Below are 21,389 nucleotides of genomic sequence, written 5' to 3'. Positions count from 1 at the left end.
CAATACTTTGCTTTGTAACAAATTCTGAAGGGAACTAAATTTAAACTAAAACATATTTTCATGCACTGCAGAGGAGATTCATTTCTGCAATTCAGCTGCTGTTTGCTGCATCGATTTTAATGGGAGACAGTCTTCAGATAGATGGGGATTCACTTAGCTCTATGTGTTGACGATAACATTTCCCGAATTATTCTTTTAGGTGTATCTATGTTGATGAGTTTAGCCAACAAATACATTAAATATTCCTCTACAAACCTTTTTTCAACACTATAGTTACAAAGATCACTAGTTAGCTAAACATGATTAGGCTATCACCGAAGCAATGTAGCTAATGCGACGTAGCAAATGTCTATCACACGGCTCTATTTTGACTCAAACAACGCCATAGAGTTAGAAAGCAAATAAAATATTTAATCCATCTGAGAGAAATTACTTACCAGGCTGGGTAAACGGATCTGAATAACAGTAAATTTTCCTCAGCTTCTTTCAGTACCTGTAGCATTGGAGGCGGAGTCTGTGAATGTACTCTTTGGGTGTCAAATCCACTGTAGGAGTTCAGAGTTGATAGACGAAGTGTTATTTTTTTCCATTTTAACACCTCCAGATTTAGTATGTAACACTATTTATTTAACACTCTGTTTTAACTCGTAATATGTGACACCTCAGAGTTATATTGTTTAATATAACTCTATTAAGAGCTAAATTAACACTGCCTTTGAAGAAAGTCTACTAACACCATATTATTTAACACTTTTGAATTTGCTGTGTAGTAGTTCCCATTGACTTTCCTTGTAAAGCGGGGAGAATGGCGCTAGGCTGACCGCACCGTGACATCACAGCCGGAACATGTCAGGAGTGAGGTGTTACTATATTTGGGCAAAAATGGCCCCTCTCGGACTCAATTAATGAAGTCATCACGAACACATTCGTTTTAGGTATAGATAATGATCCATTGGTTATTCTTTACTGACAGGACATTTCCTTTAATATGACAACACCATAGATCCAATACAAGAGAAAAAACAATATAACTTCTAGCTGTTTTCAGGAGTTTTTCTATGAATGGATTCTTTCTAATGCTCAACAAACACTGCATCACCGCAGACCTTAAGATTACTAAGAAAAATGAGTGGTGAACAGTTCTAATTATCTTCTTAACAAATATCTTCTGAATTGTCCTTCAAAACATGACCTAGAATGCAGTTTAAACTTCTTCCATTATATGAACCAATGGATAGTTTTAATCTTTTCAGCTGCAAACTTATCATAAAGATAAAAGTACTCCTGGGCCGCTCCGGCAGTCCATCTCTTCCCTCAGGTCATTAACTACACCTTGATTGTAAATGGAAGTTCTCATTGGAGACGAAGTGGTGTTTGTTTCCATCCTAAGTGAGCGTCCCGGTGGTGTTCAGATCTCCACTTACCTCGCCAAAGCAGGATTTTGGCTCGTTATGCACATCCAATCAGAAGATAAGAGGGATTAGTTCCTGTCTTTTTAGCCCCTTCCCCTGCTCCTTCATCTCCTCTTCATCTTCCTGTAGTGGTGCAGATGTGGTGGGTCCTTTGAGGGCCCATCTGTTGTGCTGTCTAAGCCCTGGCCCTGCCGGTGCCTGACTTGGGGCCAGATGATTAGGCTGCCATCCAAAGTAATACACCCAGGTAAGCCACCACTCTACAACTGTGATCGGCCATATCAAGGAGAGACAGGAGGAGGGAGTGAGACCGAATGCATCCTGCAAAGCTGCAAGTCCGACTAAATCCAGCAGAGGTTTGCAGGGATAAAACCAGACTGGAAGTGGAATATCCCAGCTTGAACAATGACTTCACCTGAGGTAAGAAAATGTTCAAACATGGCTGTTGTGTTTCTAACAGAGGCATAAAACAAAGCCATTGTATTCTGGGTATCAGCAGAACTTTTCTGGGGAATATTTTTTAAGTGTTTTACCTTTCTTAAACCACTCAAAACTAAACTTTAAGTGTTAATGTCCTCTCTAATTAGCTTCTTTATTTGTTTCTCTCCAGCTGTGACCACCCGAAACATTAGGAACCAAAAACTCATTATTCATCATCATGTGTGAAAACAGCCAAATGACAGCCTGTTTAGAATAACAAATGAAAGAGGCGCGTGAAGAAACTCCAATGACCTTGTGTGTTCGTGGGAGACTGATATCCAAGCCAGAGCGCTTCATTTTGGTATAAATAGAGACTCATCACAGTAATATTTTTTTTCTGCTCTCTGTAATGTGAGTAATAGGGATAATAGTGTCCTCAGCTTTCTGAAGAAAAAAGAGCAAGTTAGGATTTAATTGTCTAGTCTTTTAATTGTGAATATGAATATTTTCCTTATAGCTAGTACAAAAAACAAAATGTAAATAATTTGCTTTTAGAAAAATGTGGCCAGCTGATGAGATTGTCTGCAGCCTAAAGTTCAGAGTGGATGGTAAGCAACAGTAAGGTGAACACACCTCTATCAAAATGCCAGTTATTTTCATTGCAGAAAATGGTGAGACCATGTTGCAATATCTCACAGCTATTTCTACCTTTAATGTAACATTTATTCCCCAGAAATCACATTAAAAACAAGTTAATCTGTTAGAGGAATATAAAAAAAATAAAGGTTCATGTATTTGAATGAAAGAATTGTGTCTAACCTTATAGTTTATTGAGGTGTGTTTTTGATTTGATGTCAGCCCTCAGCTTTCTTTGGTAGATGTCTCTTAATTGGCGTGATTTTGTCAGCATTTGGCCACTCTACCTCGCTAAAGATCCTCACGTCTGTCAGACCCTGAGGAAATATCACAAAAAATGCTGAAAAATAAAACCCAGATTAAATTTTTCATCCAGACATCAAGTTTTTAGGAACGCTTTGATGTCATCCACCTTAATAAAAAAACTTGCACTATCTGAAGGAAAGTAACCTCAAAACACAATGCTGCTTTCACCGTGGGCGTGGAGTTCTGTTGGTGAAATTCAGCTTTGTTTTGGAGTCTAACATAATGTTATTTATATCACCGTTACTGAGAAGTCTGTTTTTCATTTCAGACTGTAACACACTGCCCTTCTGACTAATTTAGTTTGTTTATATTGCACCAATTCACAACACATGTCATCTCAAGGCACTTTACAATTCAACCAGATAATACAGTCAAATTGATTAAAAGTTTTCTATCTAGTTGATTGCATCGACTCGAAGGCATTCCCTCACACTAAGTATGCTTGTAATTACAGTGGAGAGGAAAAACTCCCTTGTAACAGGAAGAAACCTCCGGCAGAACCAGGCTCAGTGTGAGCGATCATCTGCTGAGGCCGACTGGGGTTCAAGGAGACCGAGGCAGACAAACAGTAAGAAGCAGAGATAAAAAAAGAATCTGTAAACCAGCTTCACAGGCGGCCGCGTCCAGGAAATACGCAGCCAGGCAGACAAGCTCCGGGCCAGCTCCCATGTCAGAGGATGAGGAGAGCACATCCAGCCAGTCACAGTCAGAGAAAAAAGGACTCCTCTGAAAAACAGGCCGATCTCAAACATCTATAAACAAAAGTGCTGATGGCAGCAGCAGAGCTGACATTTCTCTCCAGGATGGTGACACCCAGAGAGCATAGCATTAGAGATTAAATTATCAAATTCTGCAGAGTGGGAAAAAAAGACATAAAATGAAGCAGAACGATGAAAAATGGGTCTTATGTCCTCCAGCAATCTAAGCCTATAGCAGCATAACTATAGAGATAGCTCAGAATAACGTTTAGTTATGAAGAAACAGCTAATGTCAGTAATGTCACATTTGTGATGTAATGTGCCATGGTTCGTTAGACCATTAGCTTAATAATAATCTTTATTTCCATGTGTTTAACATCTCATAAACTACTCAGTCAATAACAGTTTTTCCAGCAGAGATCTTAACATATTACTAAGATAATAATAATATAGAGAAATGTATTTAGTTTTTGTTTCCACTGTTCTAAAAAGCCATGGACGATTTAATCAAAGCCTAAAAATGTATGGGAAGTTGTGAAGCTGTATTACATCTGCAGTCCAGAGGGTGGTCGTATTAAAAAAGAAAAATAGAAAGATTCTTACTTAAAACCACAATTTGTAGTTTTCAATGACATATAATGGTCAGACTGTACACTGCAGCAACTTGAACTCTCTCCCAACAATACAGAGGCCGTCATGCTAAAAATTGGCTTCTAGGACGCTTCTGTGACGTCGACTTTACCCATTTCATTAAGTAATCTTTAAATCCATAAATAATTCAGTACTATTGTCTCAAGTTTATTGACAAGTATACAAATTAGGGGATGAGAAAATATCATTATTTGACCACTGTTTTGTAAATAATGTTGGAAAAGGATAAAGCAGGGCTTGTGAGTGGCTTTCTAAAAGGCCATTTTAATTTAGCTTTAAAAGGACTGTTTTGTATCCTACTTCCCGCTCGGACATGGAACATATGATGCCTTCTCTCATTCCGCTCTGCTGCTCCTTCCGCCCACAGGGTCCAGTGATCCTCATGCTCATTGGTCTTTTGTCCATCTCCAGCAGTTTTTCTCTAGGGCCTAACCTTGGCTAGATGTCAGTCCATCCTCCTCAAGGGAAGTCACAGCCACTCTCACTCTGCCTTCGGAACTCTCTCCACCCAGAGGATAAATCCAATCTTTTCGGGCCTCTCTGCTCAGCTCTTTTCTTGAGCAAGCAGCTACAAGCTATAGCCTATGCCACTGTGGTTCCTTCGCCACAGCGGGCGGCATTGCTGGACATCTTTTCCCGGTTATGGAGCTCTCTGCAAGTTCTAACACAGCTGCTCCTGCCTGACCTGAGCACCATCTCCTCTTATCTCCGACCAATACCAACATGGACTGAGGGCGGGAGAAGGATGCGTGTCCGCTCAGAAAAAAACTAACAAAAAAAAGCAAAAACTGAAGATTTAAATGTGGTTGGTTGATTTTGTGGCTGGTGTTACTGTAGATACATGTATTTCGTTAGTCTGTATAGGACTGCATATAAGCCTAACACTCAGAAGTCTCTTTCAAGCGCAATAGCATTTTCTGTAGTCACTGGTCCCCTTCATTTGCACCATTCTTGATCTAAAAAAATACACTTAATGTTGCGTAAATTAGAAGACAACAACAATCCCTCAATCTTAAACATGCCAGGTAAGCAGAATTCCCTCCGTCCTATTTAGGACCTGCAAACAATGGTGAACCTTTGCACAGAGCATTACCCTGCCTTTCAAATAACCCAGGTAAAGATGCAAATCAGGACTTTTAATCAGTAAAAGTGAAAAAAGGAGGGAAATTGAGTCAACACATGGAGACAACTTTCAAAAGGTGATGGCTGTAGGTTCCTCCAATAAAAGGAGGCTTATTCAAATGTTTTTTATGAAAACAACCCTTGCCTGTTTTCACTTGCCCAACTTCTTCAACACAAAACATAAAGAGCCCATACGATTCAACAAGATTTTATTTCAGATTTGCAGCTGGTATCAGTCAGGAAAGGTCTGCACTGAGCGAGTACCGGTTATTGAGCAGAGCGTTCCTCCAGGTAATCCCTCTGTGAGAGGATCCAAACCAAAGTGACCATCTCTGTAGCCAAACAACTCCTCTGCTGCATGGAAGAAGTGGTGTTTCTGGAACCAGGAGGTGGTGAGCAATAGGTCACAGTAGGTTGACAAGTCATCAGGCTAGGTTACACAGACAGAGGTCTCAAGATCTGACTGAAAAAAATTATAATCCATAGGATTTACAAGAAGTCAAGCAAAGGTCATGCTCAAAGTGGCAGAGATCAGATGGCTTATCCTAGCACTTTCCAGGCACCGAAACAAGGTCAACATCCAGAGATCACAAGTTTGTTCGATGTTAGAGGAGGGAGAAGCAAGGCAGGAAAATCCAGAGCACAGAACAAGGTTGTAAAGATGAGATCAAACAAGGTCAAGGAAAAAGTGTTTATTAACAGAAACTATATAATAATCTGGCAAAGGCAAGGTGATAAGAGAGTGCTGAAAAAGAGATGATACTGCTGATAGTAGAAATGCAGGGGGGTAAGTCCAGAACAAAGAGAAAAGCCTAAAACGTAATCATGATAATAGCTTTAACACTTGTTTTATTGATTCGTTTATTTTCAAACTTATGTTAATCTAAACCTTTTTGTTTTGCAGTCTATTCATCTTCCCTGGCTTCTTTTGTTCTGACTGTTAACGTGGAGCGCTCCAGCCAGCCAAGACCTCTGAGTATTGATTCGTTTCTTAGAAACTGCAAAAAGAAGGTCGTCCTCAACAATCATCAGAGGTCAGAAGTAAAGATAGAGTTTTACTTTCTCAAGAATAATCTACTTTTCATATTTATACTTACTATTCCGCTAAGCTGAAAGGTCCAATTTGAACTAACATTTTCTCTTTTATATTCACCATGACTGTGAACCTTTTATTTAAAGCTTATTGGAAAAGTGAAAAGAAGTGACCTTTGGCCTCAATAACAATATCCAGATGTCTCCTTAGGAACTAAAGGTTATAAAAAAGCGGACTCTTGTGTTGGCATTATTGTATAAATACATGCATAAAAACCCATATCCTAGAGTGTAGCATCATTTTTAGGGTTGGGTTCCTTCGAATGTAAATTTGATAATGAGCAAAAAGAGAATTTATTGAAATCAAAGAAATGCTAAGATAAATCAATAAACTAAACCAAGTTGTGGTTAATCGAATGGTTTCCAAAGCTTGGCCCAAGGCCATACTTAATGTCAGCCACGTGAGCCGCTATTTAGAAATAGTCCACCTAATATTCAGACAACCAGCAGAACCTGTGGATGCAAATAGGGGTCGTTTTTTATTAGAGCATAGTTTGGCTGATGAGTCTAAATCTTCCTCAGAGGGCACACCCAATTAAATAAGAATATTTGCAATAATTGAAAATGCAGTTTTAGTTTAAATACAGCAACCACGCCACCCAGCCCAAAACAAAACATTTTTTCTAAGACTTGAATTTACTGGGTCTCTTTCCCACTGAATTTCGACATCTTTTAGTATTTTTTTTCATTAAAAATCATTCATTGCGTTCGTTTTTTTATGCCATCAGAGCCTTAACATCTCTTTCTGAAACAGTTGGTTGAACTTCAAGCATATGAGGCATTTGCAAACAAGATCGTTTAGTATGCTTGGTGCTTTCTGCAGATTTAATGACATAATGCGAGCAAATGTCCACTGTTGCTACATGTTAAACCTGTCAAAGTTAAGTGGAGGTTTTTGCAGACCCAAAAGCGAGATGAGGAAGCAGAGATGAGTTTTGCTGATTTAATAAAATTTCCAAGGCAAGAGGTGAAAATCAAATCATATGGGTGAACACACAAGGAGGAAGGAGACAACAAAACAACAAGAAAACAGCAAACAGGAACTGCAGAGGTGGTGTATATATGGGGAACAGAACAAAGGATGCTCTAATGAGCTGATATGGAGCAGGTGTGGAGAGAACCAATGAGAAGGGAGCCAAAGGGAAAGGAAGAGGTACAAGGGGGCAACAGGGAGTAACTCAAGAAATCCAAACTGACAGAAAACAACTACAAAGATAAAGAATTACAAAGAAATTAAAAATAAAGTTAAACAGAGGGCAGAATCCTGACCAAACCAGGGAGAGTTAATTCTGCAAGGTCACGGTCTCAATATAAGATCTAGGATAACAGCTAGGAGTCTTAGATGGAAAGCAATCTATGATTTGATTCAATCAACTCTCTAAGGTGTCTTATAATGCTGTGTTTTGAATTGGTGCTATATAGATAAACTAAATGGACAGATATACATCAAGGACATTAAAATGACTTCAGGTTCCACACAAAAAAAAAACATTCAAAGCTAAGATGACTGTCTCTTTTCTTGTCGAAAACAAATTTCTTGCTTGAAAAGCATGTTTTTAAAGTCTAAATCTGCCGGGGGGTATGAATAATTCTGGGTTTTTACTGGTAAAATAAGACATAGACTTAAAACAACTTTACTTTTCCTACCAAGACTTTGGAGTGTCTTTTTAGAGCTTAAACAATAAATTCAATTTATAATTCTAAAACAATCATCAACTAATTTTTTTTAATCAAACTTAAAACAGCACCTAGAGAAACGGAATACAGAACCTAAAATATTTGCTCTAAGAATGACCTACTCAGAGGAATAATTAGGACAGAAGTTTACAAAATAAATAAAAAATGTCCATGTAAGATTTAAAATATGAATTTTATACACATATAAATTAATGAATATTGTATATTTTTAATATGTTTTAGCTAATCATTAATCATATACATTCAAATTATTTTTTTAATAAATGCAAATTTACTAAAAGTTTGTATTTTTAGATAGCTGCTGCCCTACTTTATTGTGAGGGGAAAAGTGGTAGCCCTCTTTCAGCCAGCTGAAAGCAGTGTGCAGTAAAAGGTGCTTCAAATGACTGAAGAAAGCTCCTGTCCTTCCAGCTCTTTTGCTAATATCCATTTACATCATCATTGCAGAAGTAAAACTCAGTTTGAAAAGTATATCACGTTGTCAGAATTGGCTCCAGCTCGTTCCTCTGGAACCTGACGCACATCTGAGATGCAGGAAATGGATGCAAATTGATGACTTTGCTTTGTTCAACATCTTAATGCCATCTCGCTGTCGGTCTCAGGAACATAAGCCGTGAATGAATGAGAAAATATCAGTCAAAACGAGATCCTTGAGGTACTGTACAGAATATGAATAATGGTGTGGGTGTACTCCAGCACCCATATCTCACTCACAAATCGAGTAATTTACAAAGGATATGGGAGCGCTGCCAGGGCGCAGAATCAAACAGGCTATTCAAGAAGGAAATATGGGGGGAATAAACGCACCATCAGAGAACAATCCTATACATATTCAGCATATTTAGAGGGAAAATGTGTGTATTGATCAGACTGTCTGACCTGCTTAGTATCACCGGCTTCTCTTTACAGCTTATATCAAGGGCATAAAGTGCATTCCCCCCTGAGGCAGACTTAACAAAAACAGCTCTCTTTCCAAAATCACTAGCGTCCCCTCCTTTTTCTGTCGGGGACTGGTGCCAAATCAGGTCAAAGATGACAGATAGCACATTAACAAAGGAAGGTTGGAAGAACGCACTTTTCCACACTCAGACACGGCTCAAAATATCCGCTAAAAATGTTCCACCCCCCTCTGCATTTGGAGAAAGGGTAAAGTGCTCTGGAAATCACTGTAAACCGAGATGTTTACCCGTGAAGTATTGTTTGTATTGTCTCCGAATAAATACCCGCTCGAGCTGAGCAAGGATGACTAAAAGGGCACTCTCTGATTCATGCATAATCCTCGGCTCTCTGCTCCTGTGCAGCACATGCATGCTCCTCAAAAGGAGAGCATGGAGAATAAAATGTTTCAGGGTATTAACACAAATGTATTTATGCACCCTGAGGAAACTGCTACTATAAACAACCGCTGCTGTGTGCAGAGTAAGCAGTTCTGCAGGTGGGAGTCAACATTCTCTGCAGTTTAAGCTTGTAGTTAACAAAAATCAAATAATTACAGTTGCCTGTTGATAAAATTGCAAATGGGTCAACGCTTTATGGGACTAAATTTCTCTAAAGCTACAGCTGCAGGGTTTTGGTTTTTGTATATTTAGAAAATAGGACTTTTCTAAATTTTTGTATCCAGAGTTTCAAAACATCTTACTCTCAATCAGACTGAATAAATCCTCCAGTGTGGATATAAATGTAAGTCTTATCATAAATAGATGGCTGGCTGGCTGGATATAAAATCTTAAAAACAACAGAAGGTGCACAAAGGAGGAAAACGAGCATAAAGTATATACAGCTTGTCCAGATATATAAAGTGGAAAAGATATTTAAGGTGACTTATATACAGTAAGAATTTTAGCTATTTCTTCTGTATCTAAGTATACAGTTCATGGTATTTAGGGTTTGACTAGACCATTGTCTTTGATCTAAATCCCATTGTAGCTGTTGTTTTAAGGTGTTTGATCTATTCCATCAGCTCTAAATAGATTACTTGTTGTTGCTCGTAATGCTGTCAAAACCACATTTTGTTGTTGTGGGCAGGCTGATGTGAGCATTCTCAAACATTGGTCTCCAGCTCAAATGCTTAGGGTCAGTTTCCGTAACATAATTTCCTTCCCCTGTACACCAAATACAAACAGAGAAACTTCCTTTTTAAAAATTCATCAAGCTCTACAGAGTTCTGCCTTATATGACTGTGTGTGTTAAAGTACAAGTGTATTGTAAGGTTGCAGAACACCTGCTCTTTAAGACTGTAGTTTGAGAACAGTGATGCGAGCAAAAGGTTTATCCTCCGTCTGATCGGACCACACCATCTTTTTCTGGATCTTAGCTGTTTCTCCAAGGTCAATTTTGGTAAAATGCATGTTATTATTTTATTTGTTAACAAATAAAATAAATTAAATTCCTTCTATCACTATCCCACAGAGGTCAGATCAGCACAGGGGGCAATATTGATACTTGTGTGTCCCATTTGAGCCATAGATTTCACCAGCTGCTCCACCATTACCAATGGCTCTCCAGAGCCCCATTTACACTAGCCTTTTGAAAACATGCCAAGAACGGTTCGAGCATGGTAACCGAGACAACTGTTGAGTGTAAAAGGAACGCAACTGAACTGCACTAAATCTACCACTAGTTCAACAGTGGGGCTCGGCATGGTTCGGTTGTGACTCGGTTTTCTGTTAACAAAGAGTGCATGAGCAGACCATGTCATCTCCTATTTACAGCCATGTGGTATTAGATTAGCATATCCAAACAACAGCACATGTAATGGTAAGCTAATGCCACCTTTGAGACCTTCAAAAAACAGCTTAGGAGGAAATTAAGCTCCACACAGATGGACACTACCAATTACTGTAGGTTTAATTGTTAGTAGGAGTAAGAGGTCTAAAGATTGTAAATAGTATTTAACATCTTTTGAAAAGATAACCAAAGTGAGAACGATATAGCACCAAAACAAATAAATCTAGCTGCAGAATATCACCCAAACACCTTAGTGTTGCTAGTGGCACGGTAGTGAAAGGGTCATAATTTGAGCTTTGTTTGGCCCAGCAATGCTGCTTGGACAAAAAGTTGGAACAGCAACCACAAATCTGAACGTCGGCATAAGAAATTAACTAAAGGAGGAGGCAAGCTGTTACTGTAGTTATTATTAGAAAACACCTGGACGAATAATTAAGCCTCTTCAAATGAAATGCACAAAAAAAATAGTTATTTAGTCAAGAAATAAAATTAGATGAAAAATATTGATTGGTGAAATGAAAGTGTTTTTAACACTTTAATATCAGCAGAATAAAGATATGTCTGGTAGGTAGTGTCCTCCAAAAAGAGCTAAAAAGTAGCAACTTCTGAGGCATTCACTGTCATAAACAAAACATTTTTTAGTTAAAACCTAAAATACTAAGCCAATGCATATTGCATTGCATTTACATAACATTACTCTGATGAAAAATTACTTAACGTTACAATCAGCACAGTTAGAACACAACAGCCGCACTGAACGAAAAAGAACCAAAAGGGTAAGAACTGGTCTTCAACAACAATTACATTCATTATATTCAGCAAGAAAGTAGCTAATTTTCAGTGTGAAAAACACCGGCCCTCTGATAGAGCCTGATTGTAATTATAAATTCAAGAGGAAAACTGCTTGTCCTCTGTTTGGTCCCCTGAGACGATGTCTCTCTTGACATTTAACAAGCAATCAACCTGTGGGAAACTTTAAAAATATCACTGGATATTTAAAAAGTACACAGCCATCAGCTCTTGCCGTCCCCTGTGCTCCACACCCCTCATTCTGTTTGTCTTCCTCATGCCCTTCCTGAAAATAACGCCTACAGCTCCTTCATAATTGATTTAATAATTTTGACATTGGTGAACATTCTGCTGGATTTTTGTTTTTCTTCCTGAGATAAAAGTAGGTTATCTTTAAGTAGGGCTTTTATTTTCAATTTTCTAACAAAACTAGTTTAGGGGTGCTTGTCCAACTGTCCCCAAATAAGGGAATTGGATAATCTAGAACATGGAAGGGACAACTATTGTATGTAAAGGCAGATTTCCTGCAATTTTAGAAGTATTCTTATTCAATGTACCATAATTAAATCGTATGGCAAATGTCATGTTTGAGGGTAATTCTAATCATCTGGTGATATGATTCAGGCATGCTGAAGCAGGGACGCATCTTAAAGTTGCAGGACACTGGGCCTTGAGGACTGGAGGTGTTCATTCCTAATCTAGACCTGACCAGTAATAAATGTTGCTAACAGATTATTTCAAGCTAAAGAAGTCCCTCAAGGGATTTTGATGTGCTGGGAGCTTTTTTATTTGAATAATTTAATGTTAGAAATTAAAGCGGATCGCCAATGAATGACTGGGTTCTTTGCTGCTTTCCACACATCTCTAACAAAGCTCAAACGAGTGATGAAAATGCTTTTTGTCATGATGTTAGAATGAATGTTAAATACTGATGACGACAGCTTCGTGCAGAACAATCCAGATAACCTCTGACTGCAAACCTGGTGATATATTGAAGTCCAAAGTCCTTAAGGAAAAAATAGGAATATTCTGGTGGTACGCTTGCACTTTGGAAGGTAAAGGCAACATCAACTCTCACTATTTGAAAATGGAGATTAGCAAACAAAAAAGAAAAACACCTTAGAAACTCGTGTGTGAAACTCAGGTATCTTTTTTGCATATGATGCTCCATGTAACCCATGGAGCATCATATGTCTATATATTGCTTCATTAGTTTGTTCATGAGCGTAGAGGTAACAGATCAATTGGTCTCACCTGCCATCATTCCCAACTCCTCAGGAATCATAAGTCATTCCCATAACACAAGGCGTATATATTGGAGTCCGCTTAAACTTTGGGTAAGAATCCACTGGGAAAACTTTAACAAGATTTGTCCACAAGGCTTCCTAAGCAATCCTTTCTTAATGGAGAGGCAGTGGCTGTTGTCGGAGCTTTCCCTGGTTGTCAGTTTCCCTCAATTTCTCAAAGACAGAAAAAGAATTATTTTAGCCATCTCTTCCTTATATCTCCTTCTGTCAGCCACAAATTTATCTCTTGACCACAGGTGAGAGTGGGTACATAGATTGAACAGTAGATGTAGGGTTTCCATGAGAAGAAACCCAAGCAATATCTATGTTGCTGCAGACAAAGCCTTTATCTCTCTTTTAATCTCCTGTTCAAGACACTAAGGTTCCGATCTTCAGGTGCTTTACATGTCTTAAAACAGATGGAAATCTTTGAAGAAGATGCAAAGTAATTCAACAGACAGCATGTGCAAACATTTTGTTTTGGGTTTGTTCCTTCATTAATATGCAGATCATATACAGGTGCTGGTCATAAAATTAGAATATCATGAAAAAGTAGATTGATTTCAGTAATTCCATTTAAAGCTACAGTGTGTAATAATTACAGGGATATAAAGTCAGAAATTTAATATATTATACATAACTATGTTATTTATCATCACCTATGAGCTCAGCCATTTAACCATAATATTTGCGTTGCCTTAGAATTCGTTGTTTATAATTACATAGGAGCGGGTCTCGCAGCCATGGAGGCTGACATCTTTGTGCTACGGCAAGCGCAGAGGCAACAAACTAGCGATTGCGAGATCGCCCATTACGCTCGAAAATAACTACGGCAAGTTGAGAGAGATTAACTGAGACGGTACTGAACAGTAGATGGCAGTACTATGCCTGAGAAGCGTTTAGTCTGCCTGAAACCAAAGAAGAAGAAGAAACAGGTATACTGCGCCTCAGTAACAAGAAAGGTGAACAAGGCGGCAGGCGTGAGTGACTTTGCAAACTGTTTGGCACTGTGTGGCCAAACATCAGACGAATGGAGGATCATGCCTACTCTGTATCACAACGAAAAGCGGCGGGCACCGAACCCCCGTCATCTAAGAAGCGGAAACACGACGAGAATAAACGCAAGCGTGACAAGAAACGACAAAAAACACGGATCAACATTGGCACGGCATTTACACGATGGAAGTCACTGATGGAGGAAAAAGGTTTTCAAAGTGACGCTCAAGTTGCCAGTTTTCTCTTGGACAGGTAATTAATCCTACACACACAATTGTCTAATATCACTGCAGTTTTTGGAGTACAGAATGCTCAGACCTGTCTAAAACAATAACATGCTGCGTGATGATGCTGTTACTCTCCAGTATACTTATTCAGCAACGTCCCTGACGTTTCACAGGTAATGATTCAGTAATTTTCTGTAAAATAATTTTCTGGATATATACCTCGGTTACTTCTCTCCGGCTCCTTTGGAGATCTTCAAGCCTTTCTTCCTCTGCTCTCACCCCGCTGGCTCCCCTCCCTCGCCTGGCCCTAGCTGCACGCCCACCCCGGCCTCTCTGCCCTCGCCCTCTTCCTCGCCTTGTAACCCCCGTGCCACAAACAAGACTTGGACTCTGTAAACGGGGAATATATATTCTTCCAGCGAACACAATCTTGCTGTTAAACTAATGACTACAATTCCTTCGTCTGTTTATATCACCATGCAAAGCAGCTCACCAAAACGTCACAACGATGTAGAAAAAATAATGGGTATATTTAATTCAATTCAATTCAATTCAATTCAGTTTATTTATATAGCGCCAAATTCACAACACATGTCATCTCAAGGCACTTTACAGTTCAACCAGATCATACAGTCAAATTGATACAAAGTTTTCTATCTAAGGAAAACCAGTTGATTGCATTGACTCATTGACTCAAATACAATCCCCCACACTAAGCATGCTTGTAGCGACAGTGGAGAGGAAAAACTCCCTTTTAACAGGAAGAAACCTCCAGCAGAACCAGGCTCAGTGTGAGCGGCCATCTGCCGAGGCCGACTGGGGTTCAAGGAGACAGAAGCAGAGATACAAAAAGCAGCTGTAAAAGGCGGCCCCGTCCAGGAAACACACAGCCAGGCAGACGAGCTCCAAGGCAGCTCCCATGCCAGAGGACGAAGAGAGCACATCCACTCAGTCACGGTCAGAGAAACAGGACCACACTGGAAAACAGGCCGATCTCCAACATCTATTAACAAGGGTGTTGATAGAAGCAGCACAGCTGATGTTTTTTTCCAGGATGACGTCACAGCCAAACAGGAACAGACGAGGCAAAGCTACTCTGAGGAAAAGCAGAGAGAGCAGAAGGTTAGAGATTGAACTAACAGATTCTGCAGAATAGGAGAACAGAGAGAGAATGAAGCAGAATGATGAAATGGGGGTCCCTATGTCCTCCAAAAGTCTAAGCCTATAGCAGCATAACTATAGAGATAGCTCAGGATAACCTGAGCCACCCTAACTATAAGCTTTATCAAAAATGAAAGTTTTAAGCCTAGCCTTAAAAGTAGACAGAGTGTCTGCCTCACGGACTAAAACTGGTAGTTGGTTCCACAGGAGAGGAGCCTGATAACTAAAAGATCTGCCTCCCATTCTACTTTTAGAAATTCTAGGAACCACTAGTAAACCTGCAGATTGAGAGCGAAGTGCTCTGTTAGGAACATAAGGAACAATCAGATCTCTGATATAAGATGGAGCTTGGCCATTTAAGGCTTTATATGTGAGAAGGAGGATTTTAAATTCTATTCTGGATTTAACAGGAAGCCAATGAAGAGAAGCCAGGATAGGAGAGATATGATCTCTCTTTTTCATTTTCATTAGAACTCTGGCTGCAGCATTTTGGATCAGCTGAAGGCTTTTAACTACAGTTTGTGGACTTCCTGATAGTAAAGAATTACAATAGTCCAGCCTTGAAGTAACAAATGCATGGACTAGTTTCTCAGCATCACCCCTGGACAGGATATTTCTAATTTTTGCAATGTTCCTCAGATGAAAGAAGGAAATTCTAGAAACCTCTTTGATATGGGATTTAAATGACAGGTCCTGATCAAAAATAACACCAAGATTTTTTACTTTATTATCTGAAATCAGTTTAATCCCATCCAAATGAAGTGACTGGCTAATCAGTTTCTTTTTCAGAGACTCTGGTCCAAAGACTATAACTTCTGTTTTGTCTGCATTCAGAAGCAGAAAATTAAGAGTCATCCAGGTTTTTATGTCTTCAAGACATGCCTGTAATCTATGTAATGGGTTAGCTTCATCTGGATTTATAGACAGATATAGCTGGGTATCATCAGCATAACAGTGGAAATTAATCCCATGCTGTCTAATAATTCTACCAATTGGGAGCATGTATAAAGTAAAGAGAATTGGTCCTAGCACTGATCCCTGTGGTACTCCACAGGTAACCTTTGAGCGTGTTGAAGATCTATCATTAACATGAACAAACTGAATTCGATCAGATAGATAAGATTTAAACCAGTCTAGTGCTGTTCCTTTAATTCCAACAAAATATTCAAGTCTTTCTAAAAGAATATTATGGTCAACTGTATCAAATGCAGCACTAAGATCCAACAGGACGAGCACAGATACAAGTCCATTATCTGAGGCCATGAGAATATCATTAGTGACTTTCACCAGAGCTGTTTCAGTGCTATGATGAGCTCTAAAGCCAGACTGAAACTCTTCAAAAAGTTCATTATGGTGGAAGTGATCGCAAACTTGTTTGGCAACTACTTTCTCAAGAATTTTGGATAAGAAAGGAAGATTGGATATAGGTCTATAATTGACCAAGTCATCTGGGTCAAGAGACGGTTTCTTAAGCAGAGGTTTAATTACAGCAATCTTAAAAGCTTTAGGTACATATCCCTGTAACAGAGATAGATTAATCACATCTAAAATGGAGGAGGAGATCAAAGGGAATACCTCCTTAAATAACCTGGTTGGAACTGGATCTAACATACAAGTTGAAGGCTTAGATGAAGACAATAATTTTGCTAATTCAGAGAGTTCAACTGGATCAAAGCAGTCTAAACCCGGTTCAGATTCCATGACTACCTCAGGTACAATCGCGGATAGAGGAGTGCTTATGATCTTATTTTTAATAAGATCAATCTTATTTATAAAGAATCCCATAAAATCATTGCTGCTAAGAGCAGGTGGAATGGACGGTTCAACAGAGCTATGGCTCTGGGTGAGTTTGGCAACTGTATTAAAAAGAAATCTAGGATTATTCTTATTCTCCTCTATTAATGAGGAGAAGTATGCTGCTCTTGCTTTACAAAGGGTCCTCTTATACAGCAGTAAACCATTTTTCCAGACTAGGAAGGACTCTCGCAGGCCTGTGGAGCGATATTTTCTCTCCAGTTTCCTAGCATTTTGCTTCAAAGTACGCAGCTCTGCATTAAACCAAGGAGCAAGCTTTCTATTTTTAACGGTTTTCATTTTCAAAGGAGCTGCGTTGTCTAAGGCAATACGCAGAGAACTAGCAACCCCCTCAACAAAATCATCAACCTGTGAAGGGGAATAAGCTAAGCTTTTGCACTCTGCAGCACTGCTCAGTGACACAGAGCAGAGAGAAAGTGAAGCAGATTCTTTAAAATTTATAACTGCACTATCTGATAAAGATCTACTAAAATTGAACCTTCTTTTGGGGGAGGAGAACTCTGTTAAAGTAATCCTGAAGGTTATTAGAAAGTGGTCAGAGAGGACAGGGTTGTGAGGAAATACTGTTATTTCTTCACATTCTATGCCGTATGTCAGCACAAGATCCAAAGTATGAAGATGAGAATGCGTGGGACTATTCACATTTTGAAAAAAGCCAATAGTGTCTAAGATAGCATTAAAGGCTGCTCTTAAGCTATCGCCTTCAATGTCAGCATGGATGTTAAAATCTCCCACTATGATGACCCTGTCAGTATTTAATACCAAATCAGAAAGGAACTCTGAAAACTCATCTAAAAATTCAGAGTAAGGACCTGGTGGACGATACAAAGTTACAAAAAGAAGAGGTTTTCTTGCCTTGAAATTTGGATCAGGGAAATTAAGGGTTAAATGTTCAAAAGAGTTGTAGGAATTAATTGTTTTGGGAGTAATCAGTAAGTCAGACTCGAAGATTGTTGCTACTCCTCCTCCTCGCCCAGAACTTCTGGGGATGTGAAAATTTAAATAGCTTGAAGGAGTTGCCTCATTTATGCTCACATAATCCTCTTGCTGCAGCCAGGTTTCTGTAAGGCAAAACAAGTCAATGTGATTATCACAAATCAAGTCATTAACTAGCCATTTATTATCTAAAGTCTACATGAAATCTATACCCTACACAGACTAATGAAATACTATCTGTAAAATTATCTATGTAAACAAACCTCATCACTTGAGAAGGTAGGTGATTCCGACGTCGTGGAAGACATTTTGTCCCCTAACGCTTGCCGTACTGTTGGGGGGGAGAAGCGGTGGGGGGGAGACGTTCATTTTGCTGCAGTCTGCAGTCTGGACGTTAGATGTCGCTGAAAATTACACACTGTAGCTTTAAAAAGTGAAACTTGTATATTATATTCATACATTACATACAAACTCATATATTTCAGATGTTTATTTTGTTTAATTTTGATGATTACAAATGACAACAAATGAAAATCTCAAATTCATCATATCAGAAAATTAGAATATTGTGAAAAGGTTCAAAATTGATGGCCCCTGGTGCCACACTCTAATCAGCTAATTAACTCAAACCACCTGCAAAAGCCTTTAAATGGTCTTTCAGTCTAGTTCTATAGGCTACACAATCATGGGGAAGACTGCTGACTTGACAGTTGTCCAAAAGACGACCATCGACACCTTGCACAAGGAGGGCAAGACACACAGAGCTCAGTGTCCAAGCACATTAATAGAGAGGCGAAGGGAAGGAAAAGATGTGGTCGAAAAAAGTGTACAAGCAAGAGAGATAACCGCACCCTGGAGAGGATTGTGAAACAAAACCCATTCAAAAATGTGGGGGAGATTCACAAAGAGTGGACTGCAGCTGGAGTGAGTGCTTCAAGAACCACCACACACAGACGTATGAAAGACATGGGTTTCTGCTGTCGCATTCCTTGTGTCAAGCCACTCTTGAACCACAGACAGCGTCAGAAGCGTCTAAAGAGAAACAGGACTGGACTGCTGGTGAGTGGTCCAAAGTCATGTTCTCTGATTAAAGTAAATTTTGCATTTCCTTTGGAAATCAAGGTCCCAGAGTCTGGAGGAAAAGAAGAGAGGCACTTCATCCACGTTGCTTGAAGTCCAGTGTAAAGTTTCCACAGTCAGTGATGGTTTGGGGTGCCATGTCATCTGCTGGTGTTGGTCCATTGTGTTTTCTGAGGTCCAGGGTCAACGCAGCCACATACCAGGAAGTTTTAGAGCACTTCATGCTTCCTGCAGCTGACCAACTTTTTGGAGATGCAGATTTCATTTTCCAACAGGACTTGGCACCTGCACACAGTGCCAAAGCTACCAGTACCTGGTTGAAGGACCATGGTATCCCTGTTCTTAATTGGCCAGCAAACTCTCCTGACCTTAACCCCATAGAAAATCTATGGGGTATTGTGAAGAAGAAGATGCAATACACCAGACCCAACAATTCAGAAGAGCTAAAAGCCACTATTAGAGCAACCTGGGCTATCATAACACCTGAGCAGTGCCACAGACTGATCGACTCCATGCCACGCCGCATTGCTGCAGTAATACAGGCCAAAGGAGGCCCAACTAAATACTGAGTGCTGTACATGCTCATACTTTTCATGTTCATACTTTTCAGTATGCCAACATTTCTATAAATCCTTTGTTTTTATTGGTCTTCAGTAATATTCTAATTTTCTGATATGATGAATTTGAGATTTTCATTTGTTGTCATTTGTAATCATCAAAATTAAACAAAATAAACATCTGAAATATATGAGTTTGTATGTAATGTATGAATATAATATACAAGTTTCACTTTTTAAATGGAATTACTGAAATCAATCTACTTTTTCATGATATTCAAATTTTATGACCAGCACCTGTAGTAATGAACAAACCACTCAAATCCATTGGTGGAGGACAAGCAAATTTAAACCTTCACCACATGCAAAGCAATTTTCCGAATGAGAAATACTACTGCTGTTTATACATATTCTCTAGTACTTTAGAGAGTTAGGAGTACATTTACACTTAAAAAAATATACAGCCTTTGAGGGAGAGATTCTGTGACCATGAAAACTTATTTGTACCTTCAAAAATAACCATTATTTAAAGTTAAACAAAAAAGTCCTCACGTGTTCACATTAAACTAGTGGAATGGTTGACTCTCTTTATACATTTAAACCCTAATGAAACACAAAATGACTGAACTTAAATATTGTTGTATGTTTATAAAAAATATTATGTTAAAAAAGTCTGCAAAGAGACATTAGGGGGTAAAACTGCGCATCTCTTACTTGTTGCAAAAGCAATCTTTTTCTCTCTTGACTTAAAGAAATACAGTTGTGCACAAACCACAGTTGTGTTTTATTTTCTTCTACTTTTGTTCATAGTGCTTTTATATATGCGACAAGAGGCACTATGAATATTATTCAGTATTATCTGTATTATTTTCTAATAATTGTCATTATTAACTCCATCTCCAATGGCTTAGAACCTCTTCTTTATTTTACGGCCACTCTCAAACTGTCAAGGCTCAGAAGAGAGGACCCAAAATTCTAAGCAAACAGACAGGCTTACTTCTCAACAGTGTTTATTAAGAGAGATGCAGGTCAGCATCTAAGGCTTGATCCAAGCAAATGAAAAAAGCTGGACCTTCCGGAAGACAACGCCAAAGGAGGCAGAATCCAGCAGGAGTCCAAAGACATTTCAGACAAACAGATCAGAACCAGTGCAGGTAGACTCATAGGTCAGAAGGCTCTAGAAGTCAGGATCAGGCAATCAGAACACAAACAGGTACGCTAGAGAACTCTCACTGAAGGCTCAAATAATCTGGTACTGATGACTGGGAGTGTTAAGGAAGAAAATATTCTAAATAGTTAACTTTGGAAAAAGGTTGGGTGTTTCTCTTCCTCTCCCAGGTGCGCTCAGCGAGCTGCGTGTGGCCCCCAAGGAAAACCAGCAAGATATGCGAACGTCACAGAATCACAGAATTTAATCCAACAAAAAACAGCTTATGAATTAACAACAAAACTGCAGAACAACAGAAACATACATTCAGTTACCTGAGGTGGAGAAAAATAGAAAAGAGAGGCAAAGACGCGTCTTTGGAGAGAGCTGGTGCAAAAGCAAAAAAGTGGCAGCTATCTGAATTTTTGCCCCTGTGCCCAAAATTTTATAATGTAGATAAGTCCTTCCCTTTAGTATAAGGTCGTCCAGCTTGACCAATTGGAAGCTACTTTGGACACTCAGAAAAACTAATTTACGGCCGGGCCCCCCACTAGATTCTAAGGTCATCTGGCTGTCATGAGATAAAGTTTAACAGAATCGATGTGGAATGTTGAGGGCCCCTTTCCTGCCATA

This window comes from Cyprinodon tularosa, unplaced genomic scaffold (assembly GCF_016077235.1).
Source record: "Cyprinodon tularosa strain WSP-4 unplaced genomic scaffold, ASM1607723v1 ctg97, whole genome shotgun sequence".
NCBI classification, from domain to species: domain Eukaryota; kingdom Metazoa; phylum Chordata; class Actinopteri; order Cyprinodontiformes; family Cyprinodontidae; genus Cyprinodon; species Cyprinodon tularosa.
The sequence above is the reverse complement of the archived record's forward strand: the minus strand, read 5'-3'. Positions refer to the sequence as shown.